Below are 16,893 nucleotides of genomic sequence, written 5' to 3' on the forward strand. Positions count from 1 at the left end.
TCCTTCATTTTCTGAAGAAGGGTCCAGACCCGAAACGTCAGCTTTCCTGCTCCTCTGATGTTGCCTGGCCTGCTGTGTTCATCCAGCTCTACACCTTGTTATCATAAAGGAAAGGTGTCCATTTTTGAATTAAGCTTGTTGTAACCAATGGGGAGGTGAGGGCGTGCTGAATATGGAAAGGGACCCAGTCTATCCCTCCTTACCCAGGACCTTGACAATCTCGGTCCACTTCGTGAATGATGATATGTTGGGGAACCTTACCCCGGGACTGGTCATAACACTATCCAGGCTTTGTCATTCCTTCAGTCACTGGCCACTCTGTCATTTCTTCATTTGTTTTTGCCCATGTAAGAAGATTTAAAGATTTTCTTTTGAATCAGTATATTTTATATGGCTGTTCACTGATTGAATTGAAGATATTTATCCCTGCAGGTTGGAAGCAGAACACAAAAGGCAAGGAAAGCTATCAAACATTCTTTACCTTTTCATTTCTTCTCTTGATATAAAAAAGAGAAACTTTGTCTTGTCATCTGTTTTCTCCAGGGATCTTTGCTGATTTCATCTCCGTCTCACAGCCACAGATCCCCCGGGCTGGCTATTGTTCTATTACACTGCTCAATGTCACGATGTGATCTGAGAGATGATGGTGTGAGACAAAACATGACTGAAGTGGAAGATGTACGATGATGTTTCACTGGTTTTCATTTAAAAGTGTCAGTGAAGTATTGCCCATATTGCAGGATTCAATCATTTAGTGCCAGTTTAGAGAACCCCTTCCAATTGGGACATCTCACAGTTTATGGAGCGTGTCGCTCTCTGGTGGCCTTGTGCGCGGGGAGGAGGAATATGAGGCTCAAAGACAGAATATATTTAAGCAAAAAGGTGGGCCCAATCTCCAGATGGTCAGAGATGACATGTTAAATTGTAAGGTGGCATCAGGACTCCAAATTAAGTCATGCTGTAAAGTCATTGTGTAGCAGGTTTGCATTTCCAGTGGCTGACTGGTGCCTCCCAGGACCTTGTACAGAAGTCTCTGATCCTGAGGTTGGGTCGGAGACACCGGCTGCGTATGTGGGATGTACCTGCACTCTTACCCTGGAAATGCGAAACTGTTTAATACTTGGTTGCACTCAATGCTCAAGTAGAGTAACTCAATGAAGCAGCATTATTCGAGAACCCCTTCAATTACCCTCCGAGACAGCCTGACTACATTCGGATTGCATGACTACACCTTCTCACAACCACTCAACTACACCCCCCTCCAAGCCTGCGCCCACAATGACATAAATACCCCCGATTTATCGATTACCCCCTACAATCTTTCCCAACAACCCTGACCTCTCAATTACCTCCAATAAACCATCCCAACAACCCCAAACACTCAATTACCCCCACCACCCACTTGATAACCCTTGATCACTCATTTACCCAACACAACCACTCAACTATCCCAACCCCCCCATAACTACACAAATACCCCTGACTATCCCACCCTCCAACAACCCCAACCACTCAATTACCCCTGAAATTCACTCAACAAACCCCAGCCACTCAACCACCTCCACAACTACTCAACTACCCCCTGACTACCCTGTCCCCCAACAACTCCGACTACGCAATTACCCCTACAACCTCAACCAATCAACTACCTAACACAATCGCTCAATTACCCCTACGACATCCTCCTGCAACCATTCTTTAAGCTCTCCAAACACTCGATTCTTCCCCAACCACTAGATCACCCCTGACAACCACCTACCTACCTCCAGACCACCCAATTAATCCACGTCTATATGACCTCCATATCACACAACCACCAGACTAACCAGATACTCACCTATCCCTGTCTAATCAACTACTCCCCCACCCCCCATAATCAATGGACTACTCCTGATCATGCTTAGCAAGTCCCATCTGACTATCCCTGAACTCCCAGCTAGACCCCCACACACATTTTAAGGGGCATTGCAGCTGACCCTAGGATTGTCAATTCTGAGAGCCCTCCTCATATTACTGGCTCAGAGTCTGTGACCTGAACCCTCACTGCCCCAACCCAACCCATCCCAGATAATCAGCTTTAAACAATGAGGCCCAAAGTCACAATCCAATGAAATATAAGATGTAGCCTCAGTTATTGTTTATATTTGTATGTCAGGGGAAGACAAACTCTTGCATTGTATTGTGCCATGTGACACAGAGATGTCTGATTCTCTAATAATGGTTAGGGTCTATAGGGGATCCGATGGCGGGTGTGTGAAAAAGGGCTGAGATGTCAAAGGATGGTTTGTCTGTCACCTCCCCACTCTCTGATTTTACCAGTCATGGGGGAGCTGGTATCTGACGGCCCCTTTATCCACTCCCTGACCTTGAGGGTGAACTTCTACCGGAGCAGGTTTGTTACTGGTAGTAGATGGGCACTTTGTCACACACGGAGCCCTCCCGCCTGGTATATACCCTGAAGACCTCCTGATAGGCTCAGGGTGGTTGGGTTTTGAGATCCCTCCTGGTTAGGCACACTCTAGCTTGAGGAGGCAAGTCTCTCTCTCTCTCTGCAGCAAAGATCACCCCGCACCAACAGGAAGACCACAGGAACAATTCCCTCCCACCGTCACCAATACATGCCTGACTGGCCCTGGTGAGGCCCAACTCCACTTCCCTCCATTCTTGGACCACCCTCATTGATGCTGGCTGCTGCAATCCCAGCAGTGACCACCATCTTGAGTGGCGCTACTGAGACTGAAGACCCACCAGCCCTCCCAGTGGCCAGCAGCCTCTTAAAGGGGAGGTTCTTTGTTCTCAGAGGGACAGCAGTCCCCAAAGGAGGAAATGAATCATTTGGCGCTTGGTAAATGCAGTTGGGGCGCCCCCCTAGAACTGGCCGAGGCAGAGTTTCACCCTGCCCCCAAGTTTTCAGCTGATGAATAGGGCCAGCACAGCTCCAACAAATTACAATCAGACTAAGTAATAAATTACAATCCAAGTGTTGCTCTCATTACCTCACTGGCAGATGTGGTGACCATTTTGGATTCAGCACGTGTGGTTCGTGTGTTTGTGAGACATAATAACCACTTCAAAATTAAGTAACAATTACACCTTCAGTGGAGAAAAGTGATTCCACTGTCAATAGTTTTTAGAACAGTGTGGAAACAGGCCCTACGGCCCAACAAGTCCACACCGACCCATGGAGCATCCCACCCAGACCCATCCCCCTATAACTCCCTAATCTACACATCCCTGAACACTACGGGCAATTTAGCATGGCCAATCCACCCTAACCTGCACATCTTTGCACTGTTGGAGGAGTTCATACCAGTTAAATTGAACCATCTGATAAGTAAATGTTAAAGCAGCAACAAGGACATATCAACAACAATATCACTTATTCCTCAGACATTTCACATGGTTACCCTCCACCCAGTCACCCAACTGTGGCTGAACTCTTGATTATAACCCCATGACCATGTGACTACCCAGTCCCCCTCACAATCTGTCTACCCTACGCCCATGACCATCTAATTACCCCCCGTCTCCATGGCTATCTGTCTACTCCATCCCCATGACCATCCGACTATCCACGCCTCTATGACTACCTGACTACCCCTAAAAGCAGGACCATTTTCTCCCCCTCACCCCGACAAACTGAATGCCTTCACACTCTGAATGCCCCCTCCCCTGACCATCGACAATTTCCACCTCTCTTCAACTCTAACGGGGAGTCACTTCAGACTCGAAATATTCACTCTGTTTCTCTCTCCACAGATGCTGTCGGACCTGCTGAGTTTCTCCAGGAATTTCTGTTTTTGTTTCAGATCCCAGAATCATAGAATCGTTACAGCACAGGAAGAGGCCACTTGGCCCATCATGCCTGCACTGGATCTTCAAATGAGTCTCATTGCCCAACTCTAAACTTCTTTCTCCCCATATTCCTTGCACACTATTTCGATCCAAATAGTCATCCAATGCACAACAAAAACAGAAGTTGCTGGAAAAGCTCAGCAGTTGTGGCAGCATCTGCGAAGAAAAAAATCAGAGTTAACGTTTCGGGTCCGGTGACCCTTCCTCATCCAATGCCTCAATTGAGTCTGCCTCCAACACACCCAGGCAGTGCATTCTAGACCATAACTACTCACTTGCTTCTTTTGCAGATCACGTTAAATCTATGCTCCTCTCATTAATGATAGTCATAGAATCCCTACAGTGTGGAATTCACTCCATACCGACCATCTAAAGAGTATACCTCTCCTGCTCTCTCCCTGTATTTCCCATAGCTAATCGACCTAGTCTGCATATCCCTGGACACTATGAGCAATTTAAGCATGGCCAATCCACTTAACCAGCACAACTTTGGACCATGGGAAGGAACCAGAGCACCCAAAGGAAACCTGCACAGATACAGTGGAGAATGTGTAAACTCCACACAGACAGTCGCCCAAGGGTAGAATCGAACCCAGGCCCTTGCTGCTGTGAAATAGCAGTACTAATCATTGAGCAGCCGTGCCGCCCTTGTTTCTTTTGCAGCAGGAACAGCTTCGCCCTACCAACTCTATCCAGCCCGCTCACGATTTTGAAAACCTCTATCAAATCTCCTCTCTGCCTTCTTCGCTAAAAGCGAACAGTCCCAGCATCTTCAATCTACCCTCATTAGTGAAGTTTCTCATCTCTGGAGCCATTCCTGAAATTCATAGGTCTCCAGCAGCCTCAGTCCTTAGTTTTTATTTGACAAACAGGAAGTGCATGCAGATATTTCTAAACATTACAGTCGACACTACCCAAAAGGACTGATGGAGACAGTCCAGCAGAAGAGCAGCAGTATCTGATGCTACGGTCTGTTTAGCAATGTCCTGAGCTGAAATAAATGGCTGAACAATGTGACAAATGGCATCTGATTCAAGTCATGGCGATGGCAAGGTGTTGTACAGATGGAGGAGTGACACGGGGCGGAAGGGAGATCTGCAGCTTGTCACCGTCTGCTGGCTATTGAGAGCTCCAGTATATGTCTGACCAGCAAGAGCACTCTGCCAGAGCTACAACATTTTCCAAAGCCAGTCGAGCGTGGCCTGCCGCCATCTGTTGTGAGGAAATCCTGCTCAGTGCTGCTGGAACACAAATGGAACCAGTTAGCCTAGTTAGCCATGAAAGGCTCCACCGAGAAGCAAAGGAGATTGAGAATTCTACACGGTGTCATTCTGCTCTGAACAGCACTCCTGGCACAGGCAAGCTGGAAATTCTGCTCAGGGTTGGATGGATTCTGTTTCCCTTGATGTTTTCACTTAAATCTGCAAAATAACTTCCACAACAAGGATGACTTCAATCCTAACCCTAAACCTAACCATAACCATAACCCTATCCCCAAAGGCCTCCTCTTCCTCCCCATCAGTTTGTTATATCTCCTTTAGGACTTCCAAAATGTATTTCATCACATGAACATGGTATACAAAAGGCTTCCTGCAGTCTTCACAGTGTGTACCCAGACTTCACAGAGGTACATATATATTTTGCGCTGCAGACTTTCCTGACCCGTGAAAGGGCCACACAGGAATGGCACATCATTGGGAAGGCAGAGGAAAATTGTTCTACAAAGGAAAATCTATGTTCAAGCATTTTGTGAACCAATTCCCGCTTCCACTGAGAAATAAAAGTTTGGCTTCAGTTATCTTTCGTTAGAAGAAAAAGTCTCAGTCTTTCACTTATCATTGAACCCCTGCAGTGTGGAAACAGGCCATTCAGCCCAACAAGAGCATCCCACCCAGACTCATCCCCCTATCCTTTCCCATGTCTAATCCACCTAAATTACACACCGCTGGATACTACAAGACAATTTAGCATGGCCAATCCACCTAGCCTGCACATCTTTGGACTGTGGGAGGAAACCAGAACACCCAGTAGAAACCCACACAGACACAGGGAGAATGTGCAAACTCCACACAGACAGTTGCCCAAGGATGGGATTGAACCTGTGTCCCTGGCACTGTGAGGGAAGCAGTGCTAACTATTGAGCCACCATGCCACCCCTACTTATGACCTGATCTTCTCTTAACTATGTTGAGTCTTATTTAATTAAAAAATGTTAGATTATGTCCTGATCCATTCCATTGGTCCTTCCTGATTTAGGCTATTTTACTGCTGGTTATGTTATAGTGTTAGACTCTCCCCAGTGAGACTAAAGTATGTGGAATCTTTCTTCAGAGAGTCACAGTGTAAAATGGATTCATTGACTGCCCTCTCAGATGGGTGTATGAGATCTCAATGAAGAGCAATGGATATTGCCCTAACATCCTACTCCACATTTATCCCTGAATCAACATTCATTTAGAGACAGATTGACTGGCTATTGCTTTTTGTAGAAACTTGCTGCCTGCAGATTGCCTGACACAATTCCATTACAATTTTTTCATTCCTGAGGTCACCAAAAGTGCTATATAAATGCAAATCAGCCCTGATCGAATGGCAGAACAGATACGATAGGCTAAATGGCCTAATTATGCTCCTATATCTTGTCTTATGGTCTAAATCTTTCTTATTCTTTACATTATGATAAAGATCAGATCTGTTCTGAGTTCTATTTCCTTAATGATTGTCTTTGCCTGTTGTATTCTAACCTGTTCTTTTTAGGTTTCTTTCAATCCTCTCTCCAGCCTGTTTTCTCATTGAATTCATTGCTGGCTTTGAAGCAGAAATGCCATTGTAACCATAACTCGCCTTCAGGCGCTTATCCATAATTCTCTCACTGATGTCAAATGTTCTAACTTAGTTATTTTCTTGGTATAAATCCCAGTGCTTGCCTTGACCATATTTAGCTCACATTAGAGAATTTAAAAAAAGGACGTGCATTTATAAAGTGCTTTTGACAACCAGCAGATGTCTCAAAGCTCTTTATAGCCAATGAAGTCCTTTCATAGCACAGTCACACTATTGGAATGTATGAAACACAGCTGCAAATTGGTGCACAGTAGATTCCCACAAGCAGCAATGTGATAATGACTATACAGTCATCGAGTTATAGAGACATACAGCATGGAAACAGACCCCTCGGTTCAACTCATCCACGCTGACCCGATATCCTAAATTAATCTAGTCCCATTTACCGGCATTTGGCCCATATCCCTCCAAACCCTCCCTGTTCATGTGCCCATCCAGATGCCTTTTAAATATTGTAATTGTACTAATCTCCACCACTTCCTCTGGCAGTTCATTCCATACACGCACCACCCTCTAGGTCCCTTTTAAGTCTTTCCTCTCTCACCTCAAACCTATGCCCTCTAGCTTTGGAATCCCCTACCCTGGGGAAAAGACCTTGGTTATTCACCCTATCTATGCTCATCATGACCTCTATACGGACACCCCTCAGCCTCCGATGCTCCAGGGAAAATAGCCCCAGCCTATTCAGCCTCTCCCTACAGCTCAAACCCTCCAACCCTGGCAACATCCCACTTTTCTCTGTGATGATGATTGAGGGATAAATGTTAGCCGGGATATCTGCTGCTCTTCAAAGTAGTGCCATGGGGTCATTTATATCTGCCCATGGTGACCAATTGAAAGTTTTGTCTGTAGAATGGCACCTTTGGCAGTGCAACACTCCCTCACTACTGCACTAGATTGACTGCCTTGACTGGTGTGTCAAAACTCTAGACGTGGGGCCTCTGAAGCAGGGAGCTGGTGCCTTGGAAGCTGCCAGCTGAACCTCAGCTGGCAGGAAGTAGGTACCAGTTAAAAACTGAACAACGAAAAGCTGGAAATTGGATGCTATTCGCGAATATCAGATCAGTCCCTTTGGTTTCCAAGGCAAAAGGAAATCAGCAGGGAGTTTGTCCCTCACCAGGCAACAGTGTTACTCAGCAATGTTGTTATTCATGTCGATTAAGATGACCAATAGGCTGTCGGCTGGCTTTCTTTAGTTTTGACACAACTTTAGTTTCTAATAAAAACCGAAAGAATTGCGGACGCTGTAAATCAGGAACAAAAACAAAGTTGCTGGAAAAGCTCAGCACGTCTGGCAGCATCCGTGAAGGAAAAAAACATAGTTAACATTTCGGGTCCGGTGACCCTTCCTCAGAACTGATGGTGGCTGGGAAAACATCAGTTTATATGCAGAAAATAGGGAGGTGGGTGGGGTAAGGAGTAAACGATAGGATAGAGCCCAAAGAGACAGAAAGACAGTTGGACAGACAAAGGAGTTGCTAACGATCAGGCTGGGAGGGTGAATAGTTGTTAATGGGGACTGTTAGTGACTAACAACAGGGGGTTTGTAATGGCAGTCTATGACAAAGCAAGGCCTGGTGTGTTGGGTGGGGGCATGGGACAAGGGAGAGTTTAGGCCCTAAAATTATTGAACTCAATATTAAGTCCGGAGGGCTGTAGTGTCCCCAAGCGGAAAATGAGGTGTTGCTCCTCCAGCTTGCGTTGGGCTTCACTGGAACACTGTAGCAAGCCAGAGATTCTAATTTCTAATAGGTTGGTTTAATGGCAGGGTGATAAAAAGCCCTCAAGTGTGCATTAGATGTCAGCAAGTTTCATAAAAACATTAGAATAGGGGCTGGAGTAGGCCATCTGAACCCTCAAGCCTGATCCCATTTAATAGGATCATGGCCAATCTTTTCATGGACTCAGCTCCACTTACCCGCCCACTCACCATAACCCTTAGCTCCTTTACTGTTCAAAAATGTATCTGTCTTTTCATTAAAAGCTTTAAACGAGGTGGCCTCAACTGCCTCACTGGGCAGGGAATTCCACAGACTCACAACCCTTTGGGTGAAGAAGTTTGTCCTCAACTCAGTCCTAAATCTGCTTCCCCTTATTTTGAGGCTATGCCCCCAAGTTCTCGTTTCAGACTGTTAGCATCTCAAAGAGAATATTTCTGGTGTTGTTGGCCAATGTCTTTGGCTGTTAGCATTTGACAGCATTTCTCCACCAACCCCATTCCCTCCACCTCCCACCTACTGCACCCCCACCCCCAGACTAACTGCTATCTTGAAGTAGGTTTCTCTCTGAACAATGTCCTGGAGGTGGAAGGACTGTTCTTGTTTTCACATGATTGGCATTGAATTAGACATTGTTTTTGACGATGCATTGAACAAGGGCAGAAATAATAACAGTCTGAAGTAAGCCAAAGCCTTGCTTCTATTCTCCGATATATTGCAGACTTAAACATTCTTTCCAATACGTTAATATCACTAGTTAGAAAAACAGTGATTTTAGGCTGAAAGAATAATGTGAATTTCACTCTCTATCTATTGCTGTATGTTTGTGAATGAGCAAACAGCCTTTTTTATCTTTATTCATTCACGGGATGAGGGCGTCACTGGCTAGACAGCATTTATTGCCCATCCCTAATTACCCAGAGGGCAGTTAAGAGTCAACCACATTGCTGTGGGTCTGGAGTCACATGTAGGCCAAATCAGGTAAGAATGGCAGTTTCCTTCCCCAAAGGACATTTGTGTCCATTGTTTTTACACTTCAGGCCCCAGAAAAAATCCATTCTCCAGAGAGTTTCCTAATCAACCTGTTCAGCAATGTTATTACACACCTCCAAAGCACATGATATGATGCTGGGGCTCCTGGCTCAAAGGTAGGATCACTACCACTGTGCCACAACCACCCTCAACATTAACCTGGAGTTCTGGATTACCAATCCACTGACATGACCACTATGTTCCCACATGTAGTAATGTTTCAGCAACTGACAGGGTGATACAAACCCTCACATCTGTGCTAGCAATGTTGCACAGTAACCAGGTAAGAAGAACAATTCCTTTAACAGTGAGAACATTTCCTGCTGCAGTTTTGACATCGGTCACTTTCCCAATGGCGGGAAAGTACAGCATTCCAGCTCAGAGCCGAAAAGAAAAGGGACATAAGGATAGTAGGGGAGGAGAAATGATAAAATGGCAGTGTGTTTTTTTCTGCCCCCAGTAAGTGGCCAATTTTATGCCGAGCTGCCGTCTTTAATCCCAGCCCTTTGCCTTTGTCAGCATGGCACATGTATCCAGCCCCACTGGGCAGTAGCAGTGATTTGGCTCTTCTGGGACCTGATAGGCCTGTGGTCTGTATCAGGCTGGTTAGTGCAGTTGGCTGGATGGCTGATTTACAATGTTGAGTGACACCTGTAGCATGGGTTCAATTCCCACCCTGGCTGAGGTTACCGTGAAGGCCCTGCCTTTTCGATCTTGCCCCTTGCCTGAGGTGTGGTGGACCCTCATGTTGCACCATCACCAGCCATTCTCTTTTTGGGGGAGCGGTGCTAGGATGCCTTTATTTTACTGCTCTCCATGGGGAATCCTTGTTCGCAATGCATATGAAAATATTGTCCACTGAAAGATTTCCCATTGACGCTGGCCCAAGCGGAGATGTGGCTGCTTCTTTGCGAAAAGGTGTAGATCAGATAATGCTGCTCCCATGACCTTCTTGTCACCCTTTCCTGTGACTTTATTCACAGCTTTCTTGGCACTCATCATGGGTTCCAGTTTCCGCTCCCCATGCAGCATCACATTCACTTACGGTCATAAAATGTGTGAATGCACAGCCATTGAGTTGTGAAATGTTAAGCAGGTGGTAATGTGTTTGTGGTGCTGAAGACAAAGTCCTCTGACGTAAGACCAAAGTCACTTTTGTGGCACGTGATTCGGATAAATTTGGAGCACCCGACATCTCCTCCACTTGGCGAGACATTAATACATGTGATATAATTTCGACCATAGACTGGATTTGAAATATGAGTTAAAATAAAGTTAGACTGAACTTACATTGAGGTGATTTTAGTCACTGAATTACATCGATTCCCAATCCAGCATCTCCATTTGTCAAGAAGGGTCACTGGACTTGAAACGTTAGCATTGCTTTCTCTCACAGATGCTGCCAGACCTGCTGAGTTTCTCCAACAATTCCTGTTTCTGTTTCAGATCTTCAGCACCTGCTGCCCTTTGTTTTGCATGACATTATTTTTGAATCTCCTCCTTGTGATTAAATGCCTTCATGTCTCACCTTCCCTGTAACATCCTCCAAGCCCTACAAACATCTTTATACTCCTCCAATCCTGGCTTCCTGCACAGACCCATGGCTTTCATTGTTCCAGTGTTGGCTGTTCTTTCTTGGTCTTAAGCTCAGGAATCCTTTCAATAAACCTTTCTGCCACTCTAGCCTCCTTCATATTGCTCCTTTTAACCCAACCAGTTTTTTAGGTCAGTTTTAGGTCATGTCCAAAGTTCTCCTTTGTTACCCCATGTCAGGTTTTGTTTGCTCCTGAGAAGAACGTTGGAACATTTTACTATCTTAAAAGTGCTTTATTGATGCAAGCTGCTGTTCTTGTATACACTCCACCTCGCTGCCTCATGCCAGAGTTGCTGTGACAATGTAATAATTGGAATATTATCCTAGAGGCAATGTGCCACCACTGAAATAGCTATCAATCTGCAATCTTCATTCAGGGACTGCCAGATTCTTGGAGCTTAGAGGAAGAGTATTTGTGAGGGATCTCTTCTAGGCGAATGCTAGCTGTTCAAAGTGATCGTCCTGGGTCTCTGAGGTGGAGCCTGGAGGATGATTTAATAGACAGCTCCACTGACCAATCTGTAGGCAGTGGAGGTAATGAAGGTGAACTGCCGTCCCCCGACATTGTCCCAAACACCTCCAATACACATCCCCACCAACTCACTTATTTCCTGGGGATACAGCAAAAGAAAAGGGGAAGCAGGGGATCTAATCTCTTTTAAGAGGATCTCTAGTTCACTGGTCATGCTTCATAGAAAAAACTGTCCAACTGGAGCAAATGTCTCCAGTAAAAAAGGTTGGTGCACCTTATTTTATCTCATTCATGAGGAGGGACTGAAGATAAAATGAACAGGTGGCAAATTTGCTGTAACATTTTTTTCTGTTTATTCTCACTATATTAGCCTCACCTGATATTAGTTACCCATCCCATTATTGTTCTCAGTAATTTTTGAATCCCTTCAGCTTGTCGTACTGGTCTCCCAACAATGTTGTTAGTTAGGGAGTTCCAGAATTTAGTCTCAATGACATCGTATACATGAGGTTGTTGACTTGCTCGCTGAGCTGGCTTGTTTTCATTCAGACGTTTCATCACCGTGCTAGGTGACATCATCAGTGGAGCCTCCGATGAAGCGATGTTATTCTACTCAGCTTGGAATTTATACTGTCCGGTCTGTTAAGGGAGTAATGTCACTTCTGGCTTTGATCTGGATGGGTTTGTATATGGAGTCCAATTCTATATGTTTGTTGATTCCATTACGGGTGGAGAACCATGCCCCTAGGAATTCCCGTGCGTGTCTATGTTTGGCTTGGGCTACTATGGTTATCTTGTCCCAGTTAAACTGACGGCCTTCATTGTCTAAGTGTACTGATATTAAGGAAAGTTCGTCATGTCGTTTTGAATAACAAGAACATATCAGAACTGACAACAAGACTCCTAAGACCACTAGGAACCATGGTAGCCCACAAGCCCATGGCCACTCTACAACAAACACCCATGAGGATTAAAGATCCCATTCCCACAACATGCAGAACCAACGTGGTTTACAAAATACCATGCAACCACTGCCACAAACATTACATTGGACAGACAGGAAGGAAACTAGCCATCAAAATACATGAACATCAGCTAGCAGCAAAACGGCACAACGAACTCTCCTTAATATCTGTACACTCAGACAATGAAAGCCAGCAGTTTAACTGGGACAAGGTTACCATCATAGCCCAAGCCAAGCATAGACACGCACGGGAATTCCTAGAGGCATGGTTCTCAACCCATAATGCAATCAACAAACATATAGAATTGGACCCTATATATGAACCCATACAGATCAAAACCAGAAACGACACTACTAACTATAACGGACCAGACAGTATAAATTCCAAGTGGAGTAGAACAACATCACTTCATCGGAGGCTCCACTGATGGTGTCACCCAGCATGGTGATGAAACGTCTGAACGAGAACAAGCCAGCTCGGTGAGCAAGTCAACAACCTCACCGACAACCGGAGCTACAGATCTTTGCTGGAACTTTGTTCTATGATTCTATGATTCTATAATTAACTTTAAACATTGTATGCACGTAGAGCTGGGATGGTGTGCATCTTGTTTGGTGACCTGGAGGGGGTGCTGTTCTTATATACCTGCTGTTTTCCTAGGTGGCAAAGGCTACATATTCGAGAAGTGGTGAGGAAAAATTCTTGGGCGACTTTAATATAAAATGTCCTGTACACACTGCAGCCATGTTGTGCATGTGAAAAGGGGATTGGCTGTTTAAGTCAGTGGAAATGGCAATGACGAATAAGGTTTGGTGTGAATTGGTGATGTTATGTTCTTGAGTTTTGTTACAAACCTTCGCCACATGGAATGCAGCAGCTCAAGAAGAAATCACGTCACCATCTAGCACAGCTAGAGAGGGGGAATAAATGCTGACCCATATTCAAAGAATGAAAATGGAATGGCAAATCTCAAAGCCAATAACTGGAGAGTATTCCAACACACCGTGTTAACTTGTTGACAAGAAAATAGCTTAATGATTTAGATCTGACTTTGGCTTGCTAAAGAGTAAATTAGTCAACCTTTTAGAAGATTGGAGAATTACATGAGATCATATAATACTGGGGTCATCTCCAGGTTACATTGTCATACATCTGGAAAACCGTGGTAGCATCTTCATGATGAAGGATCTTGGAGACAGACCTCGAAGTCAGCTACAGATTCTGTCACGTCAGCGTTGTATAAAATTCATCTCCTGTCGATGCATCTTGCTGAGTTTGAATTGGAGCTGGTCTTCTTCAGCTTGATTGGTCAACTTTCCTGAGGAACAGCAGGTAAATGAAGCTTCTGTGAGCTGAAGCTGTTGGGCTAGTTCTGGTGGATCAGGTGGGAATTCTCACCAAGCTGTGCTCAAAAATATTGTTCACAAGGAAACTCATGGCACTTGTGGCCTTGAAAGGAGGGCTGATTTCAGGCATGAACCTGTAAACTGAACTGGAATAAACCTCGGCCTTATGTGAACAACTGAAAAGTGTTGCATTAGTCTCTGTTGGCGTCCTTCACTTTGTGACCAGACTATAATTCTGCTTCATTAAGCAAAGTCACATGTTTGAATTGAATTGAATTAGCTTTATTGTCACGTGTACTCAGATGAGTACAATGAAAGATTTACAAGTCACCACTTACAGCATCATCTCAGGTACATGGCTACCTAGGTACAGATCCTTAAGTACAAATTCTTAGAAATAAAGGAAAATTAAAAAAAAACTAGCATTACAGAAATTTCAAAATACAAAATCGCAGTCATAAATTAGTAAAATAAAAAAATATAAATTTCAGAACAACCATTCTTCCACCATAACATAACAAGAAAAAAAGGAATTAAAAATAGGAGAATTTAAGACAAAGTCCACTTGGTCCATTTTGCGGCTCTGGGCTCGACAATCCAGCCCCACCCACTCCCCTCTCCACCCCCTTCCCCACTGGAATCCCTTGGGGGGAGTTTTTTACGCAATATTATGATGTTAGTGGACCTTACAGGTGGAATGGTCCTTGACTATTTTCCAATCTATCATCCAGTCTTCAGTTAGATTTATGTTGGAGGTGTACTGGGCTACTGGAATACTGATGACAATGCAATTATATTTTACATTAGAGTATATACAATACATTGTATACAAATGAGGTTGTTATGGTGAGTAGTGTCACAACCCATACAGAACAAAACCGGAAATGACACTACTCTCACCATAATGGACCAGACAGTATAAATTCCAAGTGGAGTAGAATAATTCGCTTCTTTGGAGTCCTCACTGATGATGCCACCTAGTATGGTGATAAAACGTCTGAATGAAAACAAGCCAGCTCGGTGAGCAAGTCAACAACCTCACCCACAACCCGAGCTACAAATCTTTGTTTAAACATTGTGTACAAATGATATTGAGACATCCAATGTAACTGGAGCAACAATTTGAGAAATTTTTTTTCTTTCGTGGAATATGGGCATCAGTAGCTAGGCTAGCATTTACTTCCCATTCATAATTGCCCTTTAGGTGATAGTAAGCTGACTTCTTGAACTGCTGCAATCTGTGTGTTGTTGATATATTCACACTGCTGTTAGGATGTGAGTTCCAGGAGATTGAGACAAAGGTCAAATACAACCATTATATTACTACACAATGCACTAACACCGGCACATTCCAATTATGACCACCTTCCAACATTCTTTCTACAGTGTGCTGACAATGTTTGTTCCATGCAAAGTACTAATCCATTAGCAATGGATCAGATCTGTGAATCTAATATTTTTTTGCAAACTCCACATTCCTTGACATGCCTGCACCCTGCCCCCTCACCCACCTGGCACATACTGCACTACCACCTTGACCCACCCGCAACCTGACTCCTCACCCACCTGGCACCCTATCACCACACGCTTCATCCAGTAGCCGCACAGACCCCCTGCCAACCTGGCCTGAAATTCACCTGCGAGTATAACCCCTCATGTCCTTGCCAGCCTATTGCCTCTCTCCCTCACCCATCAGCCTCCCCTTATTTCCAGCCTCACCCTCTCCTAATCACCCTCCAAGTGTCTATAGGGTTATAGCACTTGTTGCTGGGAAAAGTGACATTGTTTCCATGCGGATTTTCTCTGCTCCAGTTTTCCTGGATTCATGGATTCTTCTACATTGCTCCAGGTGAGAAATCTCCACCTAGGAATTCACTTGGAGTACTCACTTAAAGCTAAGTATGTATTTTTTGCCAGAATCTATTTGAATCAGAATTAGGATATCCAATTTGTTGGGACAATCTGGGCCGTTGTTTCATGTTCTCATGTAGTGATTGAAAAATGGTAAATTAATTTATAAAAAAAGGGATTTGCCTTCCACCTTATTTGCTCTTTCAGCAATTAAGGATTTTATAATTTGGCATGGCATAATCAATTTGCACAGGCCTCTGCAATAGTTAGTCATCTCAGACTGCAAACAGAAATGATTGCTAAGGTCACAATGATCAGAAACCTGGTATCATAAGAGACTGTGCAATCATTGAACTGAATGATTTCCAAAACATTGACTTAAGAGAAGACAAGGAATGTTTTGGAGGGAACAGCTCATCGCTGTTTAAACATGGAATACCAGCGACTGTGGATGTGCAGCGCAGAAACCTCAGTTACCTTTACAGCAGGTCTTTCATCTGAATGTCATTGGGTACTACCAAACTTTAGATTTGGCTTCTTTCCTCAAGAAAGCTTTGACTCCAAATTCCCCTATCCATTTCATGCTCTTTGTCACATATTCCAGGACAGCATTCAGATGAACATAGCACTCAGAGGTTTTCTTTAATCTTCAAGTTCAGGATAACAGGAAGAGGTGATTGCACAGTGGTATTGTTACTGGATTAGTCACCTAGAGACTCAGGTAGTGTTCTGGGCACCCAGGTCCAAATGCCATAATAAAAACGAGAGAACTGCAGATGCAGTAAATCAGAAACAAAAACAGAAATTTGCTGGAAAAGCTCAGCAAATCTGGCAGCATCTGTGGAGAGAAATCAGAAGGAAGGGTTCCTTGACCCAAAACGTTAACTCTGATTTCTCTCCATGAAAGCTTTTGCAACAATTGCTGTTTTTTGTTTCAAATCCTACAATAGTGGAATTAGAATTCATTGTAAATCTAAAGTTAAAGGTTGAGTGTTGACCATGCAGCCATTGTCATTAAAAATCTCAGCTGGCTCACTAATGCCCCTACCCAGTCTGGCCCATGTACAACTCCAAACCCACAGCAGTGTGGTTGACTCTTAACCTCCCTCTGAAATGGCTTAGCAAGCCATTCAAAGATAACAAGAGATAAATGGCACAAGCAGAGGTGCTTTTATCCAATAAATGAATTAAAAAGAGATTGTCAACGGTCCCAAAA

This window comes from Rhincodon typus, chromosome 21 (assembly GCF_021869965.1).
Source record: "Rhincodon typus isolate 14 chromosome 21, sRhiTyp1.1, whole genome shotgun sequence".
Taxonomy (NCBI): Eukaryota; Metazoa; Chordata; class Chondrichthyes; order Orectolobiformes; family Rhincodontidae; genus Rhincodon; species Rhincodon typus.